The sequence below is a fragment of the Mauremys mutica genome, chromosome 22 (genome assembly GCF_020497125.1).
Source record: "Mauremys mutica isolate MM-2020 ecotype Southern chromosome 22, ASM2049712v1, whole genome shotgun sequence".
In the NCBI taxonomy this organism is placed as follows: domain Eukaryota; kingdom Metazoa; phylum Chordata; order Testudines; family Geoemydidae; genus Mauremys; species Mauremys mutica.
This window is the reverse complement of record NC_059093.1, coordinates 5,524,371-5,547,778: the sequence shown is the minus strand read 5'-3', so window position 1 is coordinate 5,547,778 and position 23,408 is coordinate 5,524,371. Positions and strand designations below refer to the sequence as shown.

The following is a 23,408-nucleotide window of genomic DNA, read 5'->3' as shown; positions in this document are numbered from 1 at the left end:
AGGTTATCAAATTAAGGTCTCTCCCCTCATTTCCTTCTCATGGCAAAACAAAATCTATGGGAAGCATCATGAGCTACAATAGGTACACTTGGAGGCAGGGCTCAAACGACAAGAGAATACCCCAGAAGCTCACTACCACTCCCCTTGGGGGCCTCTAGTCACTGCAAGGGATGCAGGGGAGAATAGAATTCCCCTTTCTCTCACTAAGTACTTCCTCTCAGCCCCTCCACGGTGGCTGGAAACAGCAGAGTAGTGAGATGCTGCAGCTGGGCTTTAAACTGAGCTGAGCTGTAGAATTGCATCTTGTTGTGTATTTGGTTGTCATGGGTTTTGTTACTATGGCAACTGAGTTAGACTATTAAGGGATAGCTCAGCCGGTTTCAACCGGCTGAGTGAGCTCTCTGTTTCTGTAAATAAAATGGAGGTTTTGGTTAGCTGTCTGCTCTCTGGCCTCAAGTGATTGTTTCCTACACCGGCTGCCCCAAGGACTTAACACTGGCGACGAGAATGGGATCCTGGTGCTGCTCCAGTAACAGAAGGAAGTAGAAGTCAAGGTAAAGACCAAACAAAGAAAAAAAGCTGCTTGTTTGCACTGACTGTGAAAGTGAAACTAAAAATCATGGCTACTCTGACCAGGCCCCTGGAGCCTTTTGATGAGAATACAGAGCAGTGGCATGTGTATACTGAGCGTTTTGAGCTTTTTAGTATTGCAAATGACATTACAGAAGCGAAGAAGGTTGCCTTTACCGGTCAAACATCAAGATAGTGCCCAAAAGGAAATCTTCTACTTTGAACAGGTAGAGAATACACCCATCACTGCTACTCAGATAAAGAAGGCAACCCGCGTTGACCCAGTATTATCCCAAGTTATGGACCTGGTGATGCATGGAAAATCTCGACAAACCTCTCCGGTCTCACCCGACCTTGTTCCCTACATGTCCAGGCGGACGGAGTTATCGGTCCAATCTGGTTGTTTGTTGTGGGGGAGGCGTGTCATTATTCCACCACCCCTGAGATCACAGATGTTAGAACAGCTACATTCCGGTCACTGTGGAATAGTGCGCATGAAGGAAATTGCACAAAGCTATTTTTGGTGGCCTAGATTGGACAGTGCTATTGAAGAGAAGGCAAAAGCTTGTATGTCATGTCAGAGTGTAAGAAATGCACCCCAGTGGGCACCCCTACACCCATGGGACTGGCCTGAAAACCCGTGGCAACGTATTCACGTTGACTTTGCTGGCCCCCTTGAAGGAAGCATGTTCTTGGTGGCAGTAGATGCCCATTCTAAATGGCCAGAAGTCTCTATAATGCAGTCCACTACTGCAGAGAGTACTATCCAAAAACTACGAGGACTCTTTAGTCATTTTGGTCTGCCAGAACAACTTGTGAGCGACAACGGACCGCAGTTCGTCTCTCAGGAGTTTCAAAATTTTATGAAGGCAAATGGGATACACCACATCACGTCAGCACCATATCATCCGTCCACCAACGGATTAGCTGAAAGATTTGTGCAGACAATGAAAAACGCTTTGAAATCAGCAAAGGGACAACACTCCATTCAAAAGCGTCTGGATACCTTCTTACTTTCCTATAGAAACACACCTCATGCTACGACCCAGGCTTCCCCAGCCTTTCTAATGATGGGACGACAGCTGCGCACTTGCTTTGATCTGCTGAAACCTTCTGAACCCAGACAAACTGTGCAACATCAGCAGCAATATCAAGTCATCAGACGGGCACCCAGAGCAAAAGACCGAACCTTTAGCCCAGGACAGCCAGTTTTGGCTCGGAATTATACTTCCAGAGCTAAATGGGTCCCGGCCACAGTCATCACTCAAACAGGACCTGTTTCCTATACAGTCCGGACTGCAGAGAATCTTACCTGGCGGCGACATGTAGATCAGCTGTTGCCAGGTCATGCCAGTCTTCAGGACCCATCTGCAGTTGAGGGGTCTGACTTCACCCCTCCTGGTGAGACACCGAATCATGAGTCACCTGTTCCTGACTGTTCTCCTCCATTACCGCCGGCAGCTGAGATACCCCTTTGCCCAGCATGAGCTGATACCACCTCCTCACCTATTCGTGCTGCGGACCCTGAGCCCCTAGTACTTTCGGGTGCAACAACACCAGAAGTTCGCCGTAATCCACCTAGAGACAGAAGGCCTCCTCATCGGCTGGATCTTTAGTTAGGGCGAACCCACGGTTATGGGGCAAAATAATCCCCAGGGTTTAGCCGGGAATGGAGGCAGTCTACCCTCCTTCTCTAGTTTAGTGTGTGTTTTATTTAGGGGATGTTCTTATTAGGGGGGGAGGAATATGTTGTGTATTTGGTTGTCATGGGTTTTGTTACTATGGCAACTGAGTTAGACTATTAAGGGATAGCTCAGCCGGTTTCAACCGGCTGAGTGAGCTCTCTGTTTCTGTAAATAAAATGGAGGTTTTGGTTAGCTGTCTGCTCTCTGGCCTCAAGTGATTGTTTCCTACACCGGCTGCCCCAAGGACTTAACACATCTCTGATTCTGAATGCTGGCTTCGGGGACTGCATTAGAGCAGCTGCTTCTTTGGGGCTAGGCTGGGACTTGGACGGGGTGTCCGTGGAATGGAGGAAGGAAAGGGGAGTCACAACCCCTCTGTAAACCACTGCATGGGCTACCCAGCCCATGGGTCTGTCTGAGCGTGCAGGAATAAGTGGGACTAAGCACTGTTTAGTGGCTAGTGATAGGCAGGGTGGTTTAGTAGCTAGGGCACAGGACTGGTAGTCAGGAAACCTGGGTTCTACTTGCTGATCTCCCATGTGACCTTGGGCAAGTCACTTCCCCTCTCTGTGCTGGTATTTCCTCACCCGCTCTTTGTCTCTATGGACTCTTAGCTCTTCCCTCTCCCTGTACGTCTGTACAGAAACTTGCTGATCTTGTGCAGAGCCTCAGAGCCACCAGCAAGTCAGTCTGTGTGAACGTGGCTGGAATGCTAGTGGCAGATGCAGCACCCTCTAAACTCTTCTCTTAATAAAGAGCCACTTTAGTTTTACAAGCATGGAGTCCTTTCATGTTATTATCCAATGCATGATACATGAAACAGGTGGGAGCCTTGGTCTGCCTTCTAAGCCCCAGTCATTGCATAATTTGCTGCAGTCAATCACTATCATCCTCCTGGGGCAAGAGGGAAGCCGGGGAGGTTGTATGTGGCAAAGTGCCTCTGAAGGCTACACCCAGGTTGGTGCAGCGTTTACACAGTGCCTTCCTCAGCGCTGGGCCAAAAGGCATAATCTAAACACAGAGATGTGTGCTGCTGGTGCTAACGGCCATGCATCCTCTCTATGGCCTATCACCCCTGATAGATTGGTTAGCTGGCCAGCATTGTGCATGCATCTGTTTGTATGAGAAAGAAGGAGAGACATGGATCATTACAACCCAATTTGGAAATGAGGCCAAAGGTCTGGAGTAACACCAGGTACCAGAGCAGATGAATGCTGTGAAATAAATGGGAACTCTCTCAAGCCACTCACAGCTGCTTTTGAAAATGAAGCTGCTGGATTTGACCCTTCAGGTAACTCTCACTTTCCTTTCTGTCTGAGTTTTTTGTCTCAAGGTTTTTGGATTTTTTTTAAAACATCTGTCTGCCAGACTCTTCGTAACAGATATCCAGCCTCAGAGATATCCTTCCCCATTTTCTTCCAGGTTATAGAAGAGAAAATTACTTACCCTAATCTTTTTGCATTGAAGTCAAAGACCACGGTTCTATTTTCTCTCTCTTTCAGAGTTCAGCTTGTGTGTCAATCACTCTCTCTCTGAAAGAACCTAAGAAAACATGAAATGAAAGGTGTCTGTGGGGCTGGGTTTCCCAGCCTGGCTTTGATTGAAAGCATTGTGTGAGCCTGTGTGTGTGTCACTCTGCATAAGAAACTACTGCAAGCCTTACATAAACTGTCAATTAGGAAAACTTCTTCATCCACTCTTGCACGAAGCTGGCACAGCCCCCTCCCCCCCGCACCGTAATGTAACAATGGCTGAATAATTTATCAAATCCCTTGTAAAAAGTAACGCTGTGTTCTCCGCTAGGTCTCAGTGTCCCAGAGTTTAAAGCGAGTTTTCATCCTTTATGTGATTGAAAAATATTGAGAGGAAAAATAAATCTGTATTACCTTTTACAGATGAATTTGCTTGTCTCAGAGTCATCTATAGCCACAGTAACCTCATCAGGTCCATGAGGAAATCAGAGACCCAGGGTCGGTCATGCTGTCCTCTCCTATTCCTAGGAAGAACAAAAAGCAACACATAGCCACACTTCTGTAGCTGAACACCTCACAATCAGTAATTAATTTAGCTTCACAACATCGACCTATCTTACACGGATGTTACTAGCCCCATTTTACAGCCAAGTGGACTGAGAGGTGAAGGGACTTGCCCACAATCACTCGGGGAGTCAGTACCAGAGCCAGTAACTGACTGCAGACCTGTCCAGTCTTAGTCTAGGCTGATCTTCCACTCCAAGGACACTGCTCCCATGCTGTAGGCATCTGTCATAGATTGTCTCATTGAATCCGACAGACCCAATTACATCTACTCCCTTCCTTGTTTGCCAGCAAACTCCTCCTACTTTGCCTCTAGCATGACGTCATCAGGGTGGGTTTATTACATGACCGTCATTTCCATGGTAGTAGGCCTATATCATAATCAGGGAATTCTGATGAGCAGAAAGAGAGAGGACAAGCTGAGAGCAAATATCTCCCATGTGAAGCTGGGTCTTTGCTCATGCAAGGCCTAGTCCTGCAAGGTCCTGAGTGCTTTCAACTCCCAGGATTCTGGATGGCTAAAACCTCTCATTGACTGTTGCAGGATTGAGCTCACAGAGGTTATAATAGCCAGATACAGGTAAATAGCTCTCCATTATTCCCATTCAGCTGACGCTAACGTCTGAACATGTTTTTCTCTGTCTACATTTCCCCAGGGCCGGGGGAGGGCAGGAGAAATAACTGCTTTCTGTGGAAGAAGAGCTTTCAATCCTACTGCTGAATTAGAAGCTCGGTTTTCCACTTTGCAACAAAACTGCAACAGACAAAACCACGATGTGACACCACTGCTGCTTTGCATTATCCAGTGTGTCTGGGAGTCATTAAGCGTATGGTAGAGAGGCAGAAGGGGTGAGGTAATAGTCCTGAAGAAGAGCTCTGCATAAGCTCGAAAGCTTGTCTCTTTCACCAACAGAAATTGGTCCAATAAATATTACCTCATCCACCTAGTCTCTCTAATATCGTGGGACCAACACAGCTAAACCGCACTGCGTACATTAAGTGCATATGACAAATGTATTCACAGCCAAGACCCTACTAGCAAGCTCTTGTGCCTCTCCTGTTATAAGGAATGCACATTTACATCACGTCTTGTATTACAGCATTAAGTCCCTTTCCTTTGATCTGCCATGCTCTGACCGATCTCCGCCTGCTATGTGCTGCCTTTTCCAGCCAAGCCTTGACTGAGCATTTCAGGACTCAGCAAAGCTGCCCATACTAGAAGGCAGCTTTAGAAAGGTGGACAGTGGTTCTGAGTGCTACCGATGGTGTGATTACAATGCAATACTCAGTTTATCTAGCGACTCCATGATGGGGGCTAACTTAGCTACAACGAGTCAGGAAAAAGATCTTGGCGTCATCGTGGATAGTTCTCTGAAGATGTCCACGCAGTGTGCAGAGGCGGTCAAAAAAGCAAACAGGATGTTAGGAATCATTAAAAAGGGGATAGAGAATAAGACTGAGAATATATTATTGCCCTTATATAAATCCATGGTACGCCCACATCTCGAATACTGTGTACAGATGTGGTCTCCTCACCTCAAAAAAGATATTCTAGCACTAGAAAAGGTTCAGAAAAGGGCAACTAAAATGATTAGGGGTTTAGAGAGGGTCCCATACGAGGAAAGATTAAAGAGGCTAGGACTCTTCAGCTTGGAAAAGAGAAGACTAAGGGGGGACATGATAGAGGTATATAAAATCATGAGTGATGTTGAGAAAGTGGATAAGGAAAAGTTATTTACTTATTCCCATAATACAAGAACTAGGGGTCACCAAATGAAATTAATAGGCAGCAGGTTTAAAACAAATAAAAGGAAGTTCTTCTTCACGCAGCGCACAGTCAACTTGTGGAACTCCTTACCTGAGGAGGTTGTGAAGGCTAGGACTATAACAATGTTTAAAAGGGGACTGGATAAATTCATGGTGGCTAAGTCCATAAATGGCTATTAGCCAGAATGGGTAAGAATGGTGTCCCTAGCCTCTGTTCGTCAGAGGATGGAGATGGATGGCAGGAGAGAGATCACTTGATCATTGCCTGTTAGATTCACTCCCTCTGGGGCACCTAGCATTGGCCACTGTCGGTAGACAGATACTGGGCTAGATGGACCTTTGGTCTGACCCGGTATGGCCTCTCTTATGTTCTTATGTTCCATATGGTCTTACAACATGCTAGCATATTAGACATTGATTGAATGGGGATAGGATGCCATAGAGATTAAAAAGAGGCTTTGTCACATACAGTGTCTGGAGTTTGTTCTCCATTCAATGCCCATCACTCTTCTAAACACTAATGAGAGATGCATGAGGACATCAGGACAGAAGAGAAAGAGCCCTATGTACTGTTCACGAGCCAGGGACCAAAGGTCATTCTAGAAAGAAACCCATTTTAAGAGAACATTTCCTTAGTGAATCCAAACCAAATCACTCCGACCCTGGTAAGAATGCAAGATTCCTTCTCAGCCTCACTTGCCCTAGTGATGTGCCAACTTCCAATAATGCACTCAGTCCATTCATCAGCCACCTATCCAACCTTTGCTGAAAATCTCCAGTAGCAAAACCTTCTACCCCGCCACAGCTGGCATTTCTGCCTATTGAACCCCGCTGGAATAAATGTCTCACCAGGGTATTTGGAAGATTAATAACCAGTCAATGTCCATCCAGAGCGTTGAATATGTAAATAACATATATAAATGCTAATTACTGTCGTACAGGGGGTGATGCAACAGCTGAAATCCAGACTTGCCTGACTGTTTCTTCCTCCAGGGCTTTGATCACATTGCATTATTCAGCTTCCCACTGTGACATCATAGTTTATACCTTAGCCAGGAATCAGGCAGCTCATTATGGATCCCAGAGGGGTCCTAGAAAGCTGACCCTTCCCTTCCGAGGTGCACAGCTTGCAGATGGGGTAAAGCTGCAGGGTCCCAGGTCTCTTAAGGAGGATCACATGCCCATTCTGTTAGCTAGAGAACATAAACAGGGACACTGTGTGAACAAGGATGAAGGGGGAAATATTTCTCTGGACGTCCCGGGGCATGGTATCACCAGTGCAGTTTGCAGGACTTGTGCATTCTCAATCCCCACCTCCCTTGCAACTTCTCTTATGCGATCGCGTCATGGCTAAAGAATCATTGCTATTGATCCACTAAGTACAAAACAAGCGTGTCCCTGAAATCAAACTTCTCCACCTGGTTAGTGTGGGCTCCAGTTAGATCATCGCTTCGTCCGCTGCCTTGTCTGTACTACTTTGCATTCACCTGAGTCGAGTTAGCATTTAATTACAAGTGGGTGCTGTACATCTCTGCAGGGATGATTTGCTGAACTGATTACAACCTCTGAGCACAGGTGGAAGGTAAGGGCTCCCACCATGGAGTGCAGAATTCTGATTAGTGGCATTTTTTTGCTCACACGTAAATGGTGACACAAGGGCACAGGAGAAAGAGACCCAAGATCTTCATGCCCATCCACACGATTATTGGCTTCTTTATTGACCTACTTAGATCTTGATTTCATTCTATTTGAGCTGATATTGCTCTGGGGTTTGATTTATCAGCCCCATCTCAGCCATGAAGGGAGCTGGCGCAGGGCTTATCATTTAATTTTGCTAGCGTCTCTCGTTTCTAATTTATACACCAAGCACTATGACAAATTGAATTTGTGTAACATAGTCAACAAAAGCTCTCCTAACCCAAGCTCCCTGCAATGGAATAACGTTATTGGAAACACACATTAAGTGGAACCGGCAAACCTGCGGAAAGTGTTGGCTTCCAGAGCTATAATTCACTTAGGCCTGAAACTGGTTATTCTTTAGTAGGCCTCATAGCTAATAGAAATTTGCACCTTTGTGATTACCCCTAATGATATCAGCTCCTTTCCAATCTCTCTCAAGCACCCTGGGAAGGAAGAGGAGAAAAATGAGCAATACAGAATGCCGAATCCTGGACTGAACTCAGCTGAATGCAGAAGGGATGGAAGAAACAAGAGTCTTTATTGCAAAGGTACAACCATATCTGTATAGTCCCTGCCCTGGTCATCCCTTTCAGAAGGGCTGTTAATCATCACAGCTTGAAAACCTGCTTAATACAGCAGTTCTGCAATGAAGATACAGCATTAGCCAATGGCCCGTGGTCTTTGAATGAATATATTGCTGCGTCCATAGCATTTACTGATGACACAGCCCATGCTGGGCTGCAGTGAGAGGTGAGTGCAGATCAGGCCAATTCATTATCATTGAGATAAGCCAGTGGTCATCTAGGTACAAAAAAAGCCCATTAAAGGAAATCGCCATCTTGCCTGCCTAGTTCCTACCTGAAAAATTGCCATGAAAAATAAGGATTCGCCTCTGAAGTGACAAAGAATTAGCTTTGTGTTAGCATGGCTGAGTGTGAAGGGCTGGTAGCAAAGGCTTCACTGCACTTGCTCCAGAGTCTGAACTCCGTCTGATTTCCAGACTCAGTTAGACACACACACAACCACCCCCCATCCCTAAACACACAACTACCCTTAAGACACTCCTAAAACACTTGGTGTCTCTCTCAGGAAACAATTTGCCTTAAGATGCTGAACTTTTTATACTAAGGATCGCATTTGCCTTGAGGGAGTTAGGCGCTTTCTCTTGTCTTCAGGCTTTTTACATCGTACGTGGTTTTTAAAATCTCAGCCTGTGACACAGAGGACAAGGGTCCGCTCTCCATTTTCACTGTGTAAATCTGGAGTAAACGCCATTGACTTCGGTGGAGTTATCCTGATTTACACCCATGTGACCTGTCCTACAGCAAGGTCTGGCTCAGAGTCTGAGTCAGTGACAATCCAGCACAGCTCAGCTCAGCTCTGCCAGGCACCAATTCCTGAAGCAGCAACTGCTGCTACTGCTGGGTTGGCAACTGTGACCCACAAAAGCATTTCTTGTACTCACTCACTCACTTCTGTCAGAAACATGTTCCTGTAGTCCCTAACCTGAGCAGCTTCCACCTTGTGTGTACAGGAGAGAGAGAGAGACTTGTCATTTCTTCACATCCAAATTCAGAATCCAGAGAGACGAAGTCTAAAATTAGAGCACACCACAGACAGCAGCATCTGAGTAAATTAAATTAATGTCGCTCCAGCAATGGCCCCGGGGGAGGCTGCAGATATACCTGGAAGAAACTGATAATAACATATGAAGGTGGAAGCAAAAATGAAGCAACTGCTTCTTTTCTGTCTATTTCTGCGCCTTGGCTGCTTTTTCCTGAGTTTGATTTTCTATTTTGGGGGGGCTGGGGAAGGGGCGCAGCTTATGATCTTGACTCAGAATTTAAAGAAACACACACATATGGTACCTGGGAGAGAAAAGAAAACGCCTTCCATGGCCCATTTCCAGCTCAGCTCCTGCAGGACACAGGCCCCTGCCCCAGCCATTCTAGATTTTGCCTCTTTTTCTCTGATGTGCTGATTTCAAGCAGCAAAACCAATCTGCACAATGGGCGGGAAATACCCCTAACCTTCCCAGCTGTATTAGTGAGACAGGGGTTTATGTCTAGGATTAATGTCCCTATATTTTACCCAAGGATTTTCTTTCTGGCTGGCAAAATAGAGATGCTTCCTTTTGGTATTAACTCTTTTACTCTATGAACCAGTCAGCAGAGCCACTGTGGAGGATGGGACTTTGTTGGGTGGGTCCTTGCCTGTGGATTGACTGAAGCCTGACTGAGTGGTGTTGGGCCTACCCCAAGACCTGCACGTAAGTGTCTCTGAGGACTCATCACGCTCTCTGGTCAGGGATGACTTGGCAGGCATAAGCAGGCTCCACCTCAGAGGTAACTCTGGCTTAGTCAGGCTCAGAAGTAGCACAGTTGGGGGCTTTACAGTATGATACAAATGATGATGACTGCTGCCTACTGGCCAACATCTACAGGCCATAAGCATAGAGAGGACAGGGGAAGGAGGAAAAGTCCAGAGGGAAAAGCAAATGTAGCGGGTGATCAGAGAAGAAAAGGGAACCAAGGACCTGATGCAAAGTCCACTGAAGTCAACAGGAGCCTTGTTTAACAAAAGTGAGTTTTGGATCAGGCCCAAAGGCAACAGGAGAGGAAAAAGCTGTTTATTGAACCATTTTGGCTTCTACTTTAAAGCAGATGATTATTATTGTTTGGTAGAAAATGTTATCGACAAGAAAGCTGGTTGCACTTGGAAGTTAGGCAGGAGACTAATTGGCTATTTAGGAGACTAATTAGTTTTTTTTTTAAAGCCCCCCTAAAATCTTGTGAAGCGTCAAACAATTTCAAAGCAAGCAACACCAAAGAGAGCTATGCATGCGCTCAGTTTATCTAGGAGGCTGGGTAGACAGGCTGGGAAGTACAATGCAGCCCATCTCCAGCACTGGGACAAAATGAGACTACGCATACAGCCATGTTTTCATCCGGTGAGATAAAGCAGGCTGGAATGGGGTGCGTTGTTAAAATACGAGATGCTGGAATGCGGACTGGAACGATAGAGGTCTGGAATCATAGAGCTGGTCAAAAAAAATGGGGAAACATTTTTGCAAGACATTTTGATGTTTCAGTTTCAACATTGATTTTTTTAAAATTCATTTTAATCTCCTTTATACTCCCTTTTCTCCTGGAATGCAATAGAATGAATGATGTGTGAGACTGGGGTTTTTTTCCTTCACCTTTTCCATCTTCTTCTCACCAGGCCTCTCACCCCCAATTCTGTAACTTTTCAGAACTTTGCCAACCTTTCAAGTCACCGTGTGGTAGAGTAACAGAGTTTTATTTTTCATTTTGCCTCCAGGCCTTGCCCAAAGCTGGAGACGTTTTAAAGAGTTACAGAATTGCAAAAAGAATAAAGGAAAAATTAAAAAATGAAAAAAACCACCCCAGTTTATTTGGCTGCATTCCGCAGCAAAAAAAAAAAAAAGAATAAAAGGACAAGGGAAGGTGAGGGGTAGGAGAAAGACCAAACAAAATAAATAAATAAATCACAACATTCAAAATTTCTATTTTTTTGTTTTTGACAAAAAAACGGAAATCTCCGAAAAACCAAACATTTGTTGTGCAGGGTTTCAATATTGGGGGCAAAATGTAATTTTTTGCCATCAGAGTTTCAAAAGAAAAATCTCAAGCAGCTCTGTGGAACAGCAGGAGGTGCAGCAGGTCAGGACTGAGGTACAGGCCAGAGTGTCCAGAACTGCAATCAGCAGCCGAGCTGTATGAGGGAAGCTTGCACACCCCAGGCCTCCATTCTGCCTGGCATGAGCTAGTGCTACGTTTGGTACAATTTCCTGAGTACCAAATTCCCACGCGCACAGCTAAAATATAGAATGTGCAATAAATTCTGCCCCTTTCTCATTCTACACCAAAGATCCCCTTGCAATGAGCTAAAATTAAATGGTTTTGTAGCTGTCACAAAGTAGTATCTCACTTGTCACATGCAAGCAGAAGAGAGTTCTACATGTCACCGGTGCAGTTCAGTTCTGAAATGTTCCTCTGCTTCACCTCTTGCATTCTCACTAGCACAATTTCCTTTGCTCACTACACCAATACCAGCCATTTCCTCTGCGAAGGGGAGAATTGTTCAAGTGTGACAATGTTAACAGCCCTTGAAAGCTCTGAAATAGGTTTGGATTCCTGATTTCCGAGAGAACGCTCAGGAAGAAGCGAACAGAGGGAGATCCGCTGGGATGAAAACTTACTGTATAGACCTGTAGCAAGCAACACAACATGGATTGAAAGCAAGGAGGGTCAAGGTGGGGATTGTTCTGCTCCTCCCAGAATAGGCAGCACAGATGCTTCCATACCATTATCAAAGCACCTTAACTGGGATGAGCAGTGCTGCTCTGCCTGGTGGGATCATCCTCATGTCTTGCCCTAGCTGAGCTCTGGAAACACGATACTCTGATTCACCACTCCCCAGACTGGGAGGCAACATGTGGGGTTTGATTCTCACGAGAGCAAAGGGGACTTAAAGCCACCTATGGGTCCCTAGTAGTTTGGTCTCATGCAAGAATTTGCCCAGCCCCCCACAGAGCAAGTTAGATCAGCTTCAGGGTTAGGCCTGGTCTACAGTAAAGTTAGCTTGACCCAGCTACATAGCTCATCGGTGTGACAAATCCACACTCCTGAGCGACATAGTTAAGCCGACCTCACACCCCCGTGTAGACAACGCTAGGTCAACAAAAGAATTCTTCTGTCGACTTAGCTACCGCCTCTCAGGGAGATGGATTTTCCTTTACCTAGGGTTCTCCCATCAGTGCAGAAAGTGTCTACACTGATGGGGAACAACAGTGCAGCTGCACCGCAGTAGGTTTTCAAGTGAGAACAAGCCCTTAGATACCTATCTGGTAGCCTTGTCCATCTGAGAATGGCTTGGCAGCAAGGTAATATTTATCTTTGCTTGGCTCCATCAAGACTAAAGAGCTATTGTTCTGACTCTAAGTTGTTTGCTTAAGGGAAATCCAGGCTCTGGTTTATGAACTTTGACAATCCATCACTCAGGTTAGCTGCCCAGCATTGCAACGGGAAAGTCTGCTGGTAGCTTCAGACAACTCAATTAAAACAAACTTGAAAAAAAATTCTGGTCGGATTCACTGTTGTCAGTCAAAGGCTGCTGATTTCAATCAAATGAAACAGAAATAAAAAGGAAGAAGAGGGGGAGTATTGAAACTATTCATATTATTTACCCACACTAATTAGAACAAATCACAGTTTAATAATCAAGTTAGACAAGAATATCATCTAACAAGATCAAGCATGAAGAATCTCAAACTGTTGCACCATTATATCTCCTATTGAGAGAGAAAGATGGGTCACATATTCCCATCCCACTGCCTTTTCAATATCCAATCACCTCTTTTTCCAGTCAGGGTCCTGAGACAGATTGTCCTGTAGGAGAGAAGCATTGGGGTTTTTTTACAGGACCATCCTGGCCAAGTGGAGAAGACAGGGGGGAACTGTCGGTGATTGACATGACCCCGTTGCTAATACGTGTTTCCCAGCATCACTGCCTGGCTCATCTGTCTGATTCCAGCATGCTGGTTTTCTTGTACCTATCACACTTTGGGCCTTTTTGTGCTGAGTAATTGTAGCTCTTATTGCTCCTGTGGCCAGGAAGAGCAGTGAAAGGCTGTATTACTAGAGCTGGTTAGAAAACCATTATTTTTCCTGCAAGAAGCTTTGAAATAAATATTTTGTTTCTCCGAAAGGAAGTTTCAAACTTAAAAAAAAAACAAAAGCAAATTTCAAGTAAAAAAAAATAAACAAACTGTTGTCTGGAATCAGCATTTGGACATAAAGGTGTCTCATTTAGTTTTCTTTTCAAATGAAAAGCTGAAACAAAGTGACATTTTAATGAATATAATTTTGAAATGCTTATCCAAAAGACAAGTTTTAATTTTGACATTCCATTTTTGGGGATGGGAGGGGTCAGATTTGGCATTTTCATATGAAAAATGTTGGTTTTGAGTACACCATAGTTTTCAATCGTGGAAACTTTCCACACAAAAATTGTCAACCAATTCTGTTTATCCAGACTCCTGTTCCCCCTGAGAATCTTTTAGTTCTTACAAGTTTTCCTTTTGGTAGCCCATAATTTTGCATAATCAACAGTATGCAAATGTTGATGCATTAATATTGACCATGGTATGAAATAGGATTATCTGGTCCATAATAAATCCAAGGTTGGGCTAGTAGTTTGTGGGCCTCTTGGAATCTGCAGGAAGAATATCATTTAGCAAACATTATGCTTGCAAGGCAATAATGAGGATATGTCCTACTTTTATTTATGAAGCATACTCAGTGATTAAATGAGAGGAGAGAGAAAGAATATTGAAAACCAGCCTTTTAATAACACTGTACAAAGGTTCCCTGGTGGGATTTCCCTGTTAGATTTTTTTTATATACACTCAGACTACAGTCTATCCACAGAATCTTGGCAGTTATCAGAGACAGATGGCGAAATAGAGAAAAACTACATGAGACTTTACTACTGGCGGTGGGGGTGGGTGGCTTGTGAAAGAAGATGTGTGGGTTTTCAACAGCTAGCTTGAGTGCAAGAAGGATCGTTTGAGTTTCAAATGTTTGCCAGCTAAACCTTCATATTGCAGCAGGTATCAAGCCTGCCTATGTCAAAGTCATTTTGGTCCAGAGAGCTATATATAAAACCCACAACAACTGCCGCTTCTGCCAAACACTGGCAAAGAGGGGTGGTGGACTCATCGAACCCCCGGGAGCCGATCCATGGTCAATCTGCTGAAGAGTTTCTTCAGGCTTATACCTCCTCCTCTTTGTTTTACGTCTACCCTGGGTTTATTTAGTTGATAAAACAACTATATGCACGTTGTTGAGCAGTAAAGATGATGAGCCTCTGCCAGCAAAGTCCATCCCAACCCCAAGACTTTCAGAAAGTTAACAGGAACAACAAGGAAAACAGAGAGCCTGCAGCCAGCATCCCGTTAGGAAATAGTATTGAGACAGAAGTGGTCTATTCCCATTACGTCACTTCTCACCACTTCAACATCTTCAGTTGTCTGGAGTAATGGAAATATCAGAGGGATGTTGCTGCCAGGTTTTCACACCTATTTGGAGTCCAGTGAGCTATTACAATAGAGCGAGTGGGTTGTCGGGGTGGAGTTACGCTGCGATGGGGCAGGGAGTGGGGGTTAAACTTTGATCCGACTTACAGTGGTAAAGCAGATCTCATGCGGCTGCATCATTTAGGCAGTTGCGCTTTGTACCATTGATGTGACGCCTGAATTGACCTTTGAGACGGTACAAGTGTATCTAAGACTTAAAGAAGACATTACTGCAAATTCTATTTTATGCTTTTCATATGCCACTAAGCTTCCATTACATGGGCAAATGAATTATACACAACATTTTATGGCTTCAGTAGGAAAACAGTAGCTACGTTTTGACTTCTCATTAATCTGGTGTCGGTGCACAAAAGGGGATATTTAATGCCGGCACTAGCAGATTAACAAATTGGCTTTGCTAATATAACACGGGGTGTCACAAAACTGCCAGAGACATGCTAAAATGATCATCTTTAACGGAAGCCAAGAATGACCTGCCCTCTGCGCTACCGGGACTCAATTTTCTATGAAATTTAGAGCTAATATTTTGTTTTTATGTCATGCAATAAACCGCTTCTTGAAAGGGGCAGTAAAGCTTGTAGAGATGGTGCCACTTCAGGAGCTGCCAGCATGGGGCCTGCTTCACCTCTCACATTGGCTTTACCCCTGTGTAACCCCACGGCCTTCAACAGAGTTACTCCTGGTTTACACCAGCCTAGGTGAAAGGCGAATCACATCTGCTGTCTTTTGTTTCTTCCAGTGGGATTTCAATCAGCAAGTCCCTATTGATTTCCCTCTGGTGAGTCATCTGCTTAAGGGGCTGTCTAATAAGCCTCTTGTTTTCAGGGGAGATTAGTGCAACACACCAGGGTTTAGCTGTAGAGCAAGTTCCTTTCCCCTATTCCTCCCAAAAAGGTTTGCTGAGGCCTTTCCTAGGGAAGAAAAGTTCTGAAGGTCTCTCAGCCCTGGCGGTTATTCTTTGACAGTGTGCACTGCTTGGATGTTGGGAAATCGATCACCATCCCACGTCATCGCACCTGGGCCCGGAGGCCCGGAGAAATTGAGTGACTTGTCCCAGGTCACACAGGGAGGCTGGGGCAGAGTTAGGAAATGCACCCAGATTGCTTCCTTCCTGCCACCATTTGTCTGTCGTGTGTATTTACGCTGTACGGTTTTTGGGGCGGGGCAGTCTCTTGTGTGCACTTGTGGTCTGTAGCACTACCTAACACAAACGAATATTCATCATAGCAGCAGGGGCTCCAGCAGTAACTATGGGCTTGGGAACAGACGCTCTAAACTGCCCATGTTGTTGGGCATAAGGAGAATGTTGTTTAAAAATAACTCTTCCCTCATTATGCATGCAACACTGAAGAGAAATCAAATCCCTGATTAAGAGAAATAGAGAGGGTGACTGGATCAACATTGAAGCTGTAGGGATGCCTGGAGATATGACCTCCATTACAGGGGAAAAGGATTTTTGTTTACTCCCTGTGTCCGGAGAATAGCATTTCCTTACAGCATAGTGCAGGGTAAGCAAATTCTACTGCCTGATTATTTTTCAGTCTTAAAAAAAAAAAAAAAAGCCCTCCCACATTTTCTTTAATTAAATGTATTCTGAGGGTAGATACTCACAAAGGCCATATACAGCATCTTCTGTAATTTATATTTCTTCCAGTGGATCATTTTCCCCTTGAGTTATGTTTTTACTGAACAGTAATCCCCAAGAAATTTACTGCTTGGAGCTATGGTTTGTTAGTTAATTGCTGGGGAGCGAACCTAGGAACAGTTCCCATTCTTCTTGGCTGTTGAATGGGACTGGTTTGTTAAACTGATTTTCAAGGAGATTATTTCACTTAAAAACTGTAATCAGTGGCTTAGAGCAGCCGTGATGGTTGGGGTTGGGTTTTTTGTTTTGTTTGGTTGTGTTGTTTTTAAGAAAAGAACAGCAGCCATAGGGAAACTGAACAACTGCATTGGAAAAGTGTTTATACTCTGCATGCAGCCAGTTGCTCTTAACTAATCTAAACAAGTAGGGCAAGATATATGAAGGTGTATGATTGAATAAGGAACATTATAACATCTGGGCTGTAAGCTTCAGCTCACATCCTACCTGCAGGTGTGGGGCTTAAGGATGATCACACAGTGCTCACCCTCCTACAAAATAATAAAATCGTTCCAAAAGCCCATATTGTCATTTGTATTGCAGAAGTCCCAAACAATGGGGGGTTACCACTGTGCTAGGAGCTGTACAAACACACAGTGAGGCAGCCCATGCCCCAAAGAGTCTAAACAAACAATACGCAGAGTGTGTGGGGGGAGCCCCATTTTGCAGATGGAGAACTGAGGCACAGAGAGATTAAGTGACTTGCCCATGGTCACACAGGAAGATGGTGGCAGAGCTAGGGACTGACCACACGGCTGCTGAGTCCCAGTCTAGTGCTTCAACAAGACAACTGTAGATAAGACATAAGCCATATTGTGAGCTCCTTATGTGTAGCCCTCATCAAAAATCACTTTGATCACAGTACACTTGAAACTGAGGTGAAGGCTTGCCTGGCTGGATTAGCCATCCCTTAGGGGAGGGCACATTTTACCCTCAGGTATCTATGGGCAACTCCCATTAAAATCAATGGGAATTGGTGTGTGAGGCTCCAATGGCAGAATTCAGTCTGCCATATCCACTCTGGCAAACCCCTAGAAATCAACGGGAGCTTTGACTGAGTAAGGGCTGAGTGCACCTTGAATCAGTAAGCCCTGTGGCTTGGACGTTACCATGGTTTGTAACTCAGCTTTGTCCTGGGAAACACAGCAGCTACTTTCTCATGCTAAAATGCCGTGCTTTGCTTCCCTCAACAGCTTGGAGAAAAGTTGTCTCTAGAACTGTGTGAGGTATGATATTGCTGTACCACCCTGCTGTCACAGAGAGCATTTCCCTGAATAAAGTACGCTTTGCTCAAGTGGGAGCCCTGACCTCTGATTGCTGATAAATTAAGCTCTGGAAAGGACAGAACATTTCACATCAGGGCTCCCCCAGCCTCCTGTGGTGCAGGAAACATCCCTGCTTATTGCAATTTATTTTTGCAATTAGCAGGTGAGCAAAGACTCAGTCACTTCCCATACTCCCCTTTCCCCTGCAATCACACTATATCCTGTACAAAAATCACCAGTGCAATTTAGAACCGCTCTGTCTGGTGTCGCTCCAGATATCAAAGCCCATGGACTGCCTGATGATCATGTGGCACCACTACAGAGTCTGTTTTTGTGCTAAGCAGAGTTGAAAGCATTGCAGTAACACTCCATGTAGTGGGTCTCATTTTTGCACTACATGTCTGTTCAGCATCTAGCACACTGGGGCCCTGGGCCCAGACTGAGCCTACTGGAATACAGATCATTAGAGCCAGGCCAAAATTTTCTCTTGAAATGTTTTTCCTCAGTGGAAAGTGGGTTCTCAATACAATGGAGAGTTCTGTGAAAAATTTCTATTTTTGTCAAAAAATGGGGTTTCGTTTAAAAAAAAAAGTGAAAATCCAAAACCTGAGATTTTTGGAGTTTTAACAATGCTTATTTTCCGTACTCAAAGCCAATAGGGCTAACACCCTTATCCTTGGGGCAGAAATGCCAGGGGCTTTTTTAATAGTGTTTGCCCTCCCCATCTCCTGGCTGGTCCTGGTGCTGAATTGCTTACCAACAAACCCAACGTCAAAGCTCTCCTTTACCGCTTCTTGAACGTCCATCTGCTGCAGGAGGAAAATAAAACAGCAGCAACTCAGGGACGGGGGCAGTGGAAGTAAAGAGCAATTTACTGAAAGCACCGTTGGATCGAGACACAAACGCAATCATGTTGTGGCAAATCTAATTCAGACTCCGGAGCACAGGTGGTCGAAAGCCTCCTGTCTGCACCCCAACTTCACATTATCCCTGGTAAATGGTCTGAGGTCACCCCCTAATCGAATCACGGCGCAAGGCAGTCTGTTACAGCAGTCATTATACAGAAGATACGGTTCTAATTGAGTTACATTTAAAAGCTACAGGATGTAACTCCTAATGTAACAATGCTGCTTCAACTAGAGGCAAGATATCATTTTTCCCCTCTCCTCCTGTGTTTTGCAACAGACAGTTTCCTTCAGTCAATCATGCTGGCTTTTTATCACCAAAGCTACCTGGGATCCAGCAGCACTGAGCTGATGCCCATCCCATGAGCCCCTTCTCCAAGACAGGCCACAACGGACAATAGGCCTAAGTTTCTTCTCTCATAACAGTGGAGTGACTCCCCCTGAGGTTACACTTGCATTGAACATGTACGAGAGCAAAAAAATCAGGCCTTTCATTTCCTTTTGCAGCTAACCTGGTACGGAGCCGACACTGCAACGCAGCCTTTGCTGTCTAGGACAGGCCAGCCACAATACAAGCAACTAGTTCCTACGTTGCTGTCTAAACACGACGCTGAGGTCAAGCTGTGCACTTATTGTTTGAATTATGAAGGGTATAGAGAAGAGTCCATCATTTCTCTTTATTACATATATTCTGGTTTGCTTCAGCAGGGCTGATAGGCGTGGTTTACAAGAGCCAATTAACAGCTGACAGATTTCTGGAGCTGGTGAGTCTCTATAGTACCTCTCTCTCTCTCTCTCTCTGTGTTTCTGGTCTCAGTGGCCATCTTCAGATACTCTGTTTTATTATGGCAACATTTCTACAAAATTGCTGGCTTTGGAAAGCTTGATTATAGCACAATGTTGGGCGCAGGGGAAACTAGCGGTTTGGAATGATCTGTCCACCACCGAAGGTACATTGAGAGAGCAAGCCAGATCCTCTGCTGGTGAAAGTCAGGGGAGCAATTCTGATTTACACCAGCCAAGAATGTGGCCCAGTATTTTTACTTAGAGGTACTTTGTCCATTTTGCTGCTAGGAACAACTTGTTTTCTCTGAAATAAGAATCAAATCAACCTGAACCTTCCCAGAGGTTAGAGTGTTATTAAAACACCCACAACGTTGTGTGCATCTGGGTAATACCAGATGCCTCAGAGAAAAGTGTAGGAAACCCTAAAATAGGCAATTATGGAAGAAGTTATCCATAGGGAAAATTTCTTAATCCCTATTAGTCCCAGGCTTATGCCCTGGGGCAGGAAGATTTATATCCTTTCCAGACTTTAGATTTGGTTTGTTTCCCCCAGTCCAGTATAATCAACTATGGAGAGTCTCATTATATCTAATGCTTTTTTTAAAACCTGCTCATCTCCAAGTTTTGGACATAAGAAGCAGCCAAGTGCTGTCCATGTGGCCCAGCTCAGAAAGTACCGGAAGTCTCACGAGAGCCCATTGTCACCAGGTTTCCAGACGCAGAAGAAAGAACGGTCTAGTCATTAAGTCACTGGACTGGGACTCTGGACAGCTGGATTCAATTACTGGCTATTGCACAAACCACCGATAGGACATCAGGCAAGAAACAATGCACCCTGTGCCTCAGTTTCTTATCTGTGAATGGGGGCTATCCTCCTCTATCTCATACAGTGTGAAGCTAACATCCATTAATCACACGGTGCTCAGATACTATAGGCATGAGGGCCACATAAATACCTAGACAGAACAAAGTTTGACTATAACGTATGGTGCTTCTCTGAACAGTCTGATTTTCTTACTTATCCCTGGTAGTTGCCTGCCACTCAGATCCAACAGCCCCCTTTTCCCTTAGTAGTCAGCAGTCTCTGAAGGAGACTCACAACAATATTGTTTAACCATCTAAAAACAAATCCCAGTCCAAAGCTTTGACTTAAGAGGCTTCAGATCAGGCCAATAGTGCGAAGGCAAGTGTGTTGTGAACCAGAGAAGGCTGTCAAGTTAAAATATGCGCATACGAATAAATGGCTATTTGCACAGATGTGGGCTTGTGAGCACGGATACATTCGTGACTCATCTGTGAGCATTTTTGAGTGCTTGCAAATTTAGATTAATTGAACCAGAAATACAACCAACAATGGCAAGTGGCGCAATCCAATCAGAAGGGATCCTCCTGCACAAGTAGCATTGCCCCCCAGGAATGACTATTTTTTAGGGCATTGACATCACTGGGCATAACATGTTCTATTCAGTTAAGCAGCGCTTGAAGGCTGCATAATTTTATGCAAGTTTGAAATGGATGTCACTTCCTTTTAAACAAAAACAACATCAAATAATATTTAAAGCCCATCTATCTTTGAAGAAAATATTTCTCAGCAGACTTGCACAGTGTGGAAAATTTGCAGTTTTGTAAATATTTTGTAAAAAAAAACCCACCCCTATTTTAAGAAACTATTTCCATTAGCATAAGCTCAGGGTAAAAATTGTGGGCCAGATCCTCAGCTGACACCAATCGGTCTGACTCAACTGAAATCAATGGAGCAGATTCGCCCTGGTTGAAAATCTGACCCTGTATCTTTTGAAGTAGAATTTCTGTGAATAAAAATACTCTGAGAGGTTGCAACAGTATTAATGTGAGTTAGCACCAGGCACACAACATCCAATATCCACTTAGCAGAGAGAAAGCATGAGTTCCAGTTATACCTTGTGCAAGGTAACCTAGCTCATTACCAGTGGAGTATGATCTATAGCCAATGCAGTAGCTCCAACTCAGCATCTCCTCCCTTTCTCATATCAAGTCAGTATTACACTGAACATGAAATACTAGGGCCATTAGAACCAATACATAGTAAATTGCACTGAGTCGCTGCCATGGTGCCTGGACCGGCGTGAAAGACAGTTATAGCCAAATTCAAATGTCAAGCCAAATGTTAGCTTCAGCATAAGCTCGAACAGGAGCATTAGGTATAATGGGTGATTTAAAATAGGGCTGAGAATTATTCAGATGACTAGTCCTGAGGATGAAGCTTAGCGGGAGGTAAGAGAAGGACTTTTCTCCTTTGCTAAGGATGAGGTCTCACTGTTAGGGTTAAGGTAGGTAAAGGAACACACACAAAAATCTGATACAGATGGGCTCAGAAGCACCCCAACAATGCAGTTGCTTCCCCTTCTCTCCACAGCATAGAATGCTGGGACTTTTAATAAACCCTTTGGAATGTGCTTTATTATGGTTGCCAGTTGTTCATGGAAAGTCTTCAGTGTTAATAACTTCCGTGCTCGCTGCAGACGTGCAGCGCTTGGAAGCTTCACCTCGCACAGGGATTTCCTGAGTCTAAATAAACAAACAATACTTTTATAGCACACGCAGAACTCCTCAACACACAATTAACGTTCTCAGAGTGACTGCTTTCTGTTGACAACCCACTTACCAAGCTAAATCAAACGGCAGAGCTCCAAGAAATTGGAGACTAACAAAGTTAATTTCCCCCTTATTTCATCTAAAGTGTGCTCTGGGGTTCCTCAGGCTTCACATCTCTGTGTAAGGGTTTCCTATGATGTGGGCCAAAAGAACTATTAGATTTATGGCCAGCCACCAGAGCTTGGAAACAAAGCCAATTGGAGATATTGTTTTAAGAATGTGTGTGGGGAGCGGAGTTGGGCAGGGTTAGGCTGCGTACTGCAGAAAGAAACCCCAGTGCTGTCAAATCCCTGCCTCCTTTTGGCTGCGTATCAACTACACTAAGGCCAAAGGGAAAGGCTTTAAAACTGTGTCTGGGACATATCTTGTCTGTTATAGAAATAATCACAAGATTAATGGGTCCCTCACAAGTGTTTGCATTTTATATTGTTTCTACCAAAGGATGGACTGGTGCTACAGCATAGAGCATGGGTTCAAATCCCAGCTCTGCCGCCGATTCCCTTGGTGATCATGGGCAAGTCACTCACTCTGCCTCAGTTTCCCATCTGTAAAACAAGCATGATAATATTTTTTTCTCCCATCCTTTGCCTTCTCTATTTGGATTGCAAGCTCAATAGGTCTGGGGCCATTTTTACAACCTGTTTGTATAGTTCCTAACACCCTTGGTTTGAGCCTAGGGGTGCTACTGTAACACAAGAAATAACTAGTAATAAATAATAACAACAACAACTATTGCACGTAGATAGAATCTTAACATTAAATTACAAGGCGAGGCTCATGCAGGAGCTGGGCTCCTCACATTAATCCAAGTAGCATGACATCCTCTGAGAGAGGTGTAAACCCCAGTCACCTTTCTGCTGCCTCTGACTGTTGTTGCAGGTGGAAGTTGCTCCCACTAGGGCACTTTGGGGAGAGGTTGGAGGACAGCCCCAGGGCCATGGGCAGCACTTGCTCCAGGAAGGAACACTTTGGAATGTCCCTGGGGTTGCGGGAAGCATTGCGGCCCATGGAATTGATGATCAGCAGTGTCACAGGGTGCCCCACTCACCGCTAATCACACCTCTTCCTGGCCCTCTACCTGTGACTCGGCCCTCAGCGTGATTCCCCCTTTCTGGGGGTATATCAAAGCCTTTCCATCAACAGTCCTGGGCAGTCTTCCCATTCACTGCCTCAGGTGCCACTCCTGCTCTCTATTCCAGGTTCCAGTCCGGCCACCCACAGCCCAGCAGTTCTGGGATTTTCTCTCCCAGCCCTCACTGCTCCTTCCCTGGACTGCTTCCTACAACTCCCGTTCCCCTCTTTCCTCGGGGGGTACCAG

General features: G+C 44.8%; 2 long non-coding RNA genes across 4 annotated transcripts in view; one reads left to right on the top strand and one right to left on the bottom strand.

The window, feature by feature from the left end:
• The window catches only part of LOC123354914, a 302,765-nt gene that overhangs the window by 194,614 nt on the left and 84,743 nt on the right, over window positions 1-23,408 (bottom strand). Inside the window, exons 1-3 of one of the 3 annotated variants that reach the window (XR_006574961.1) lie at window positions 4,348-4,594; window positions 4,142-4,251; window positions 3,702-3,797 (exon numbers count right to left, since the gene is read on the bottom strand). This is a non-coding gene — a long non-coding RNA (uncharacterized LOC123354914). Of the gene's footprint in view, window positions 1-3,701; window positions 3,824-4,141; window positions 4,252-4,347; window positions 4,595-23,408 lie in introns of those variants that run through there. The other 2 variants (XR_006574962.1, XR_006574960.1) reach the window with 2 other exon arrangements.
• LOC123354912 lies at window positions 4,697-9,419 on the top strand. Its single transcript, XR_006574957.1, has 3 exons — window positions 4,697-4,871; window positions 8,178-8,488; window positions 9,273-9,419. It is a non-coding gene; the product is annotated as an uncharacterized LOC123354912 (long non-coding RNA).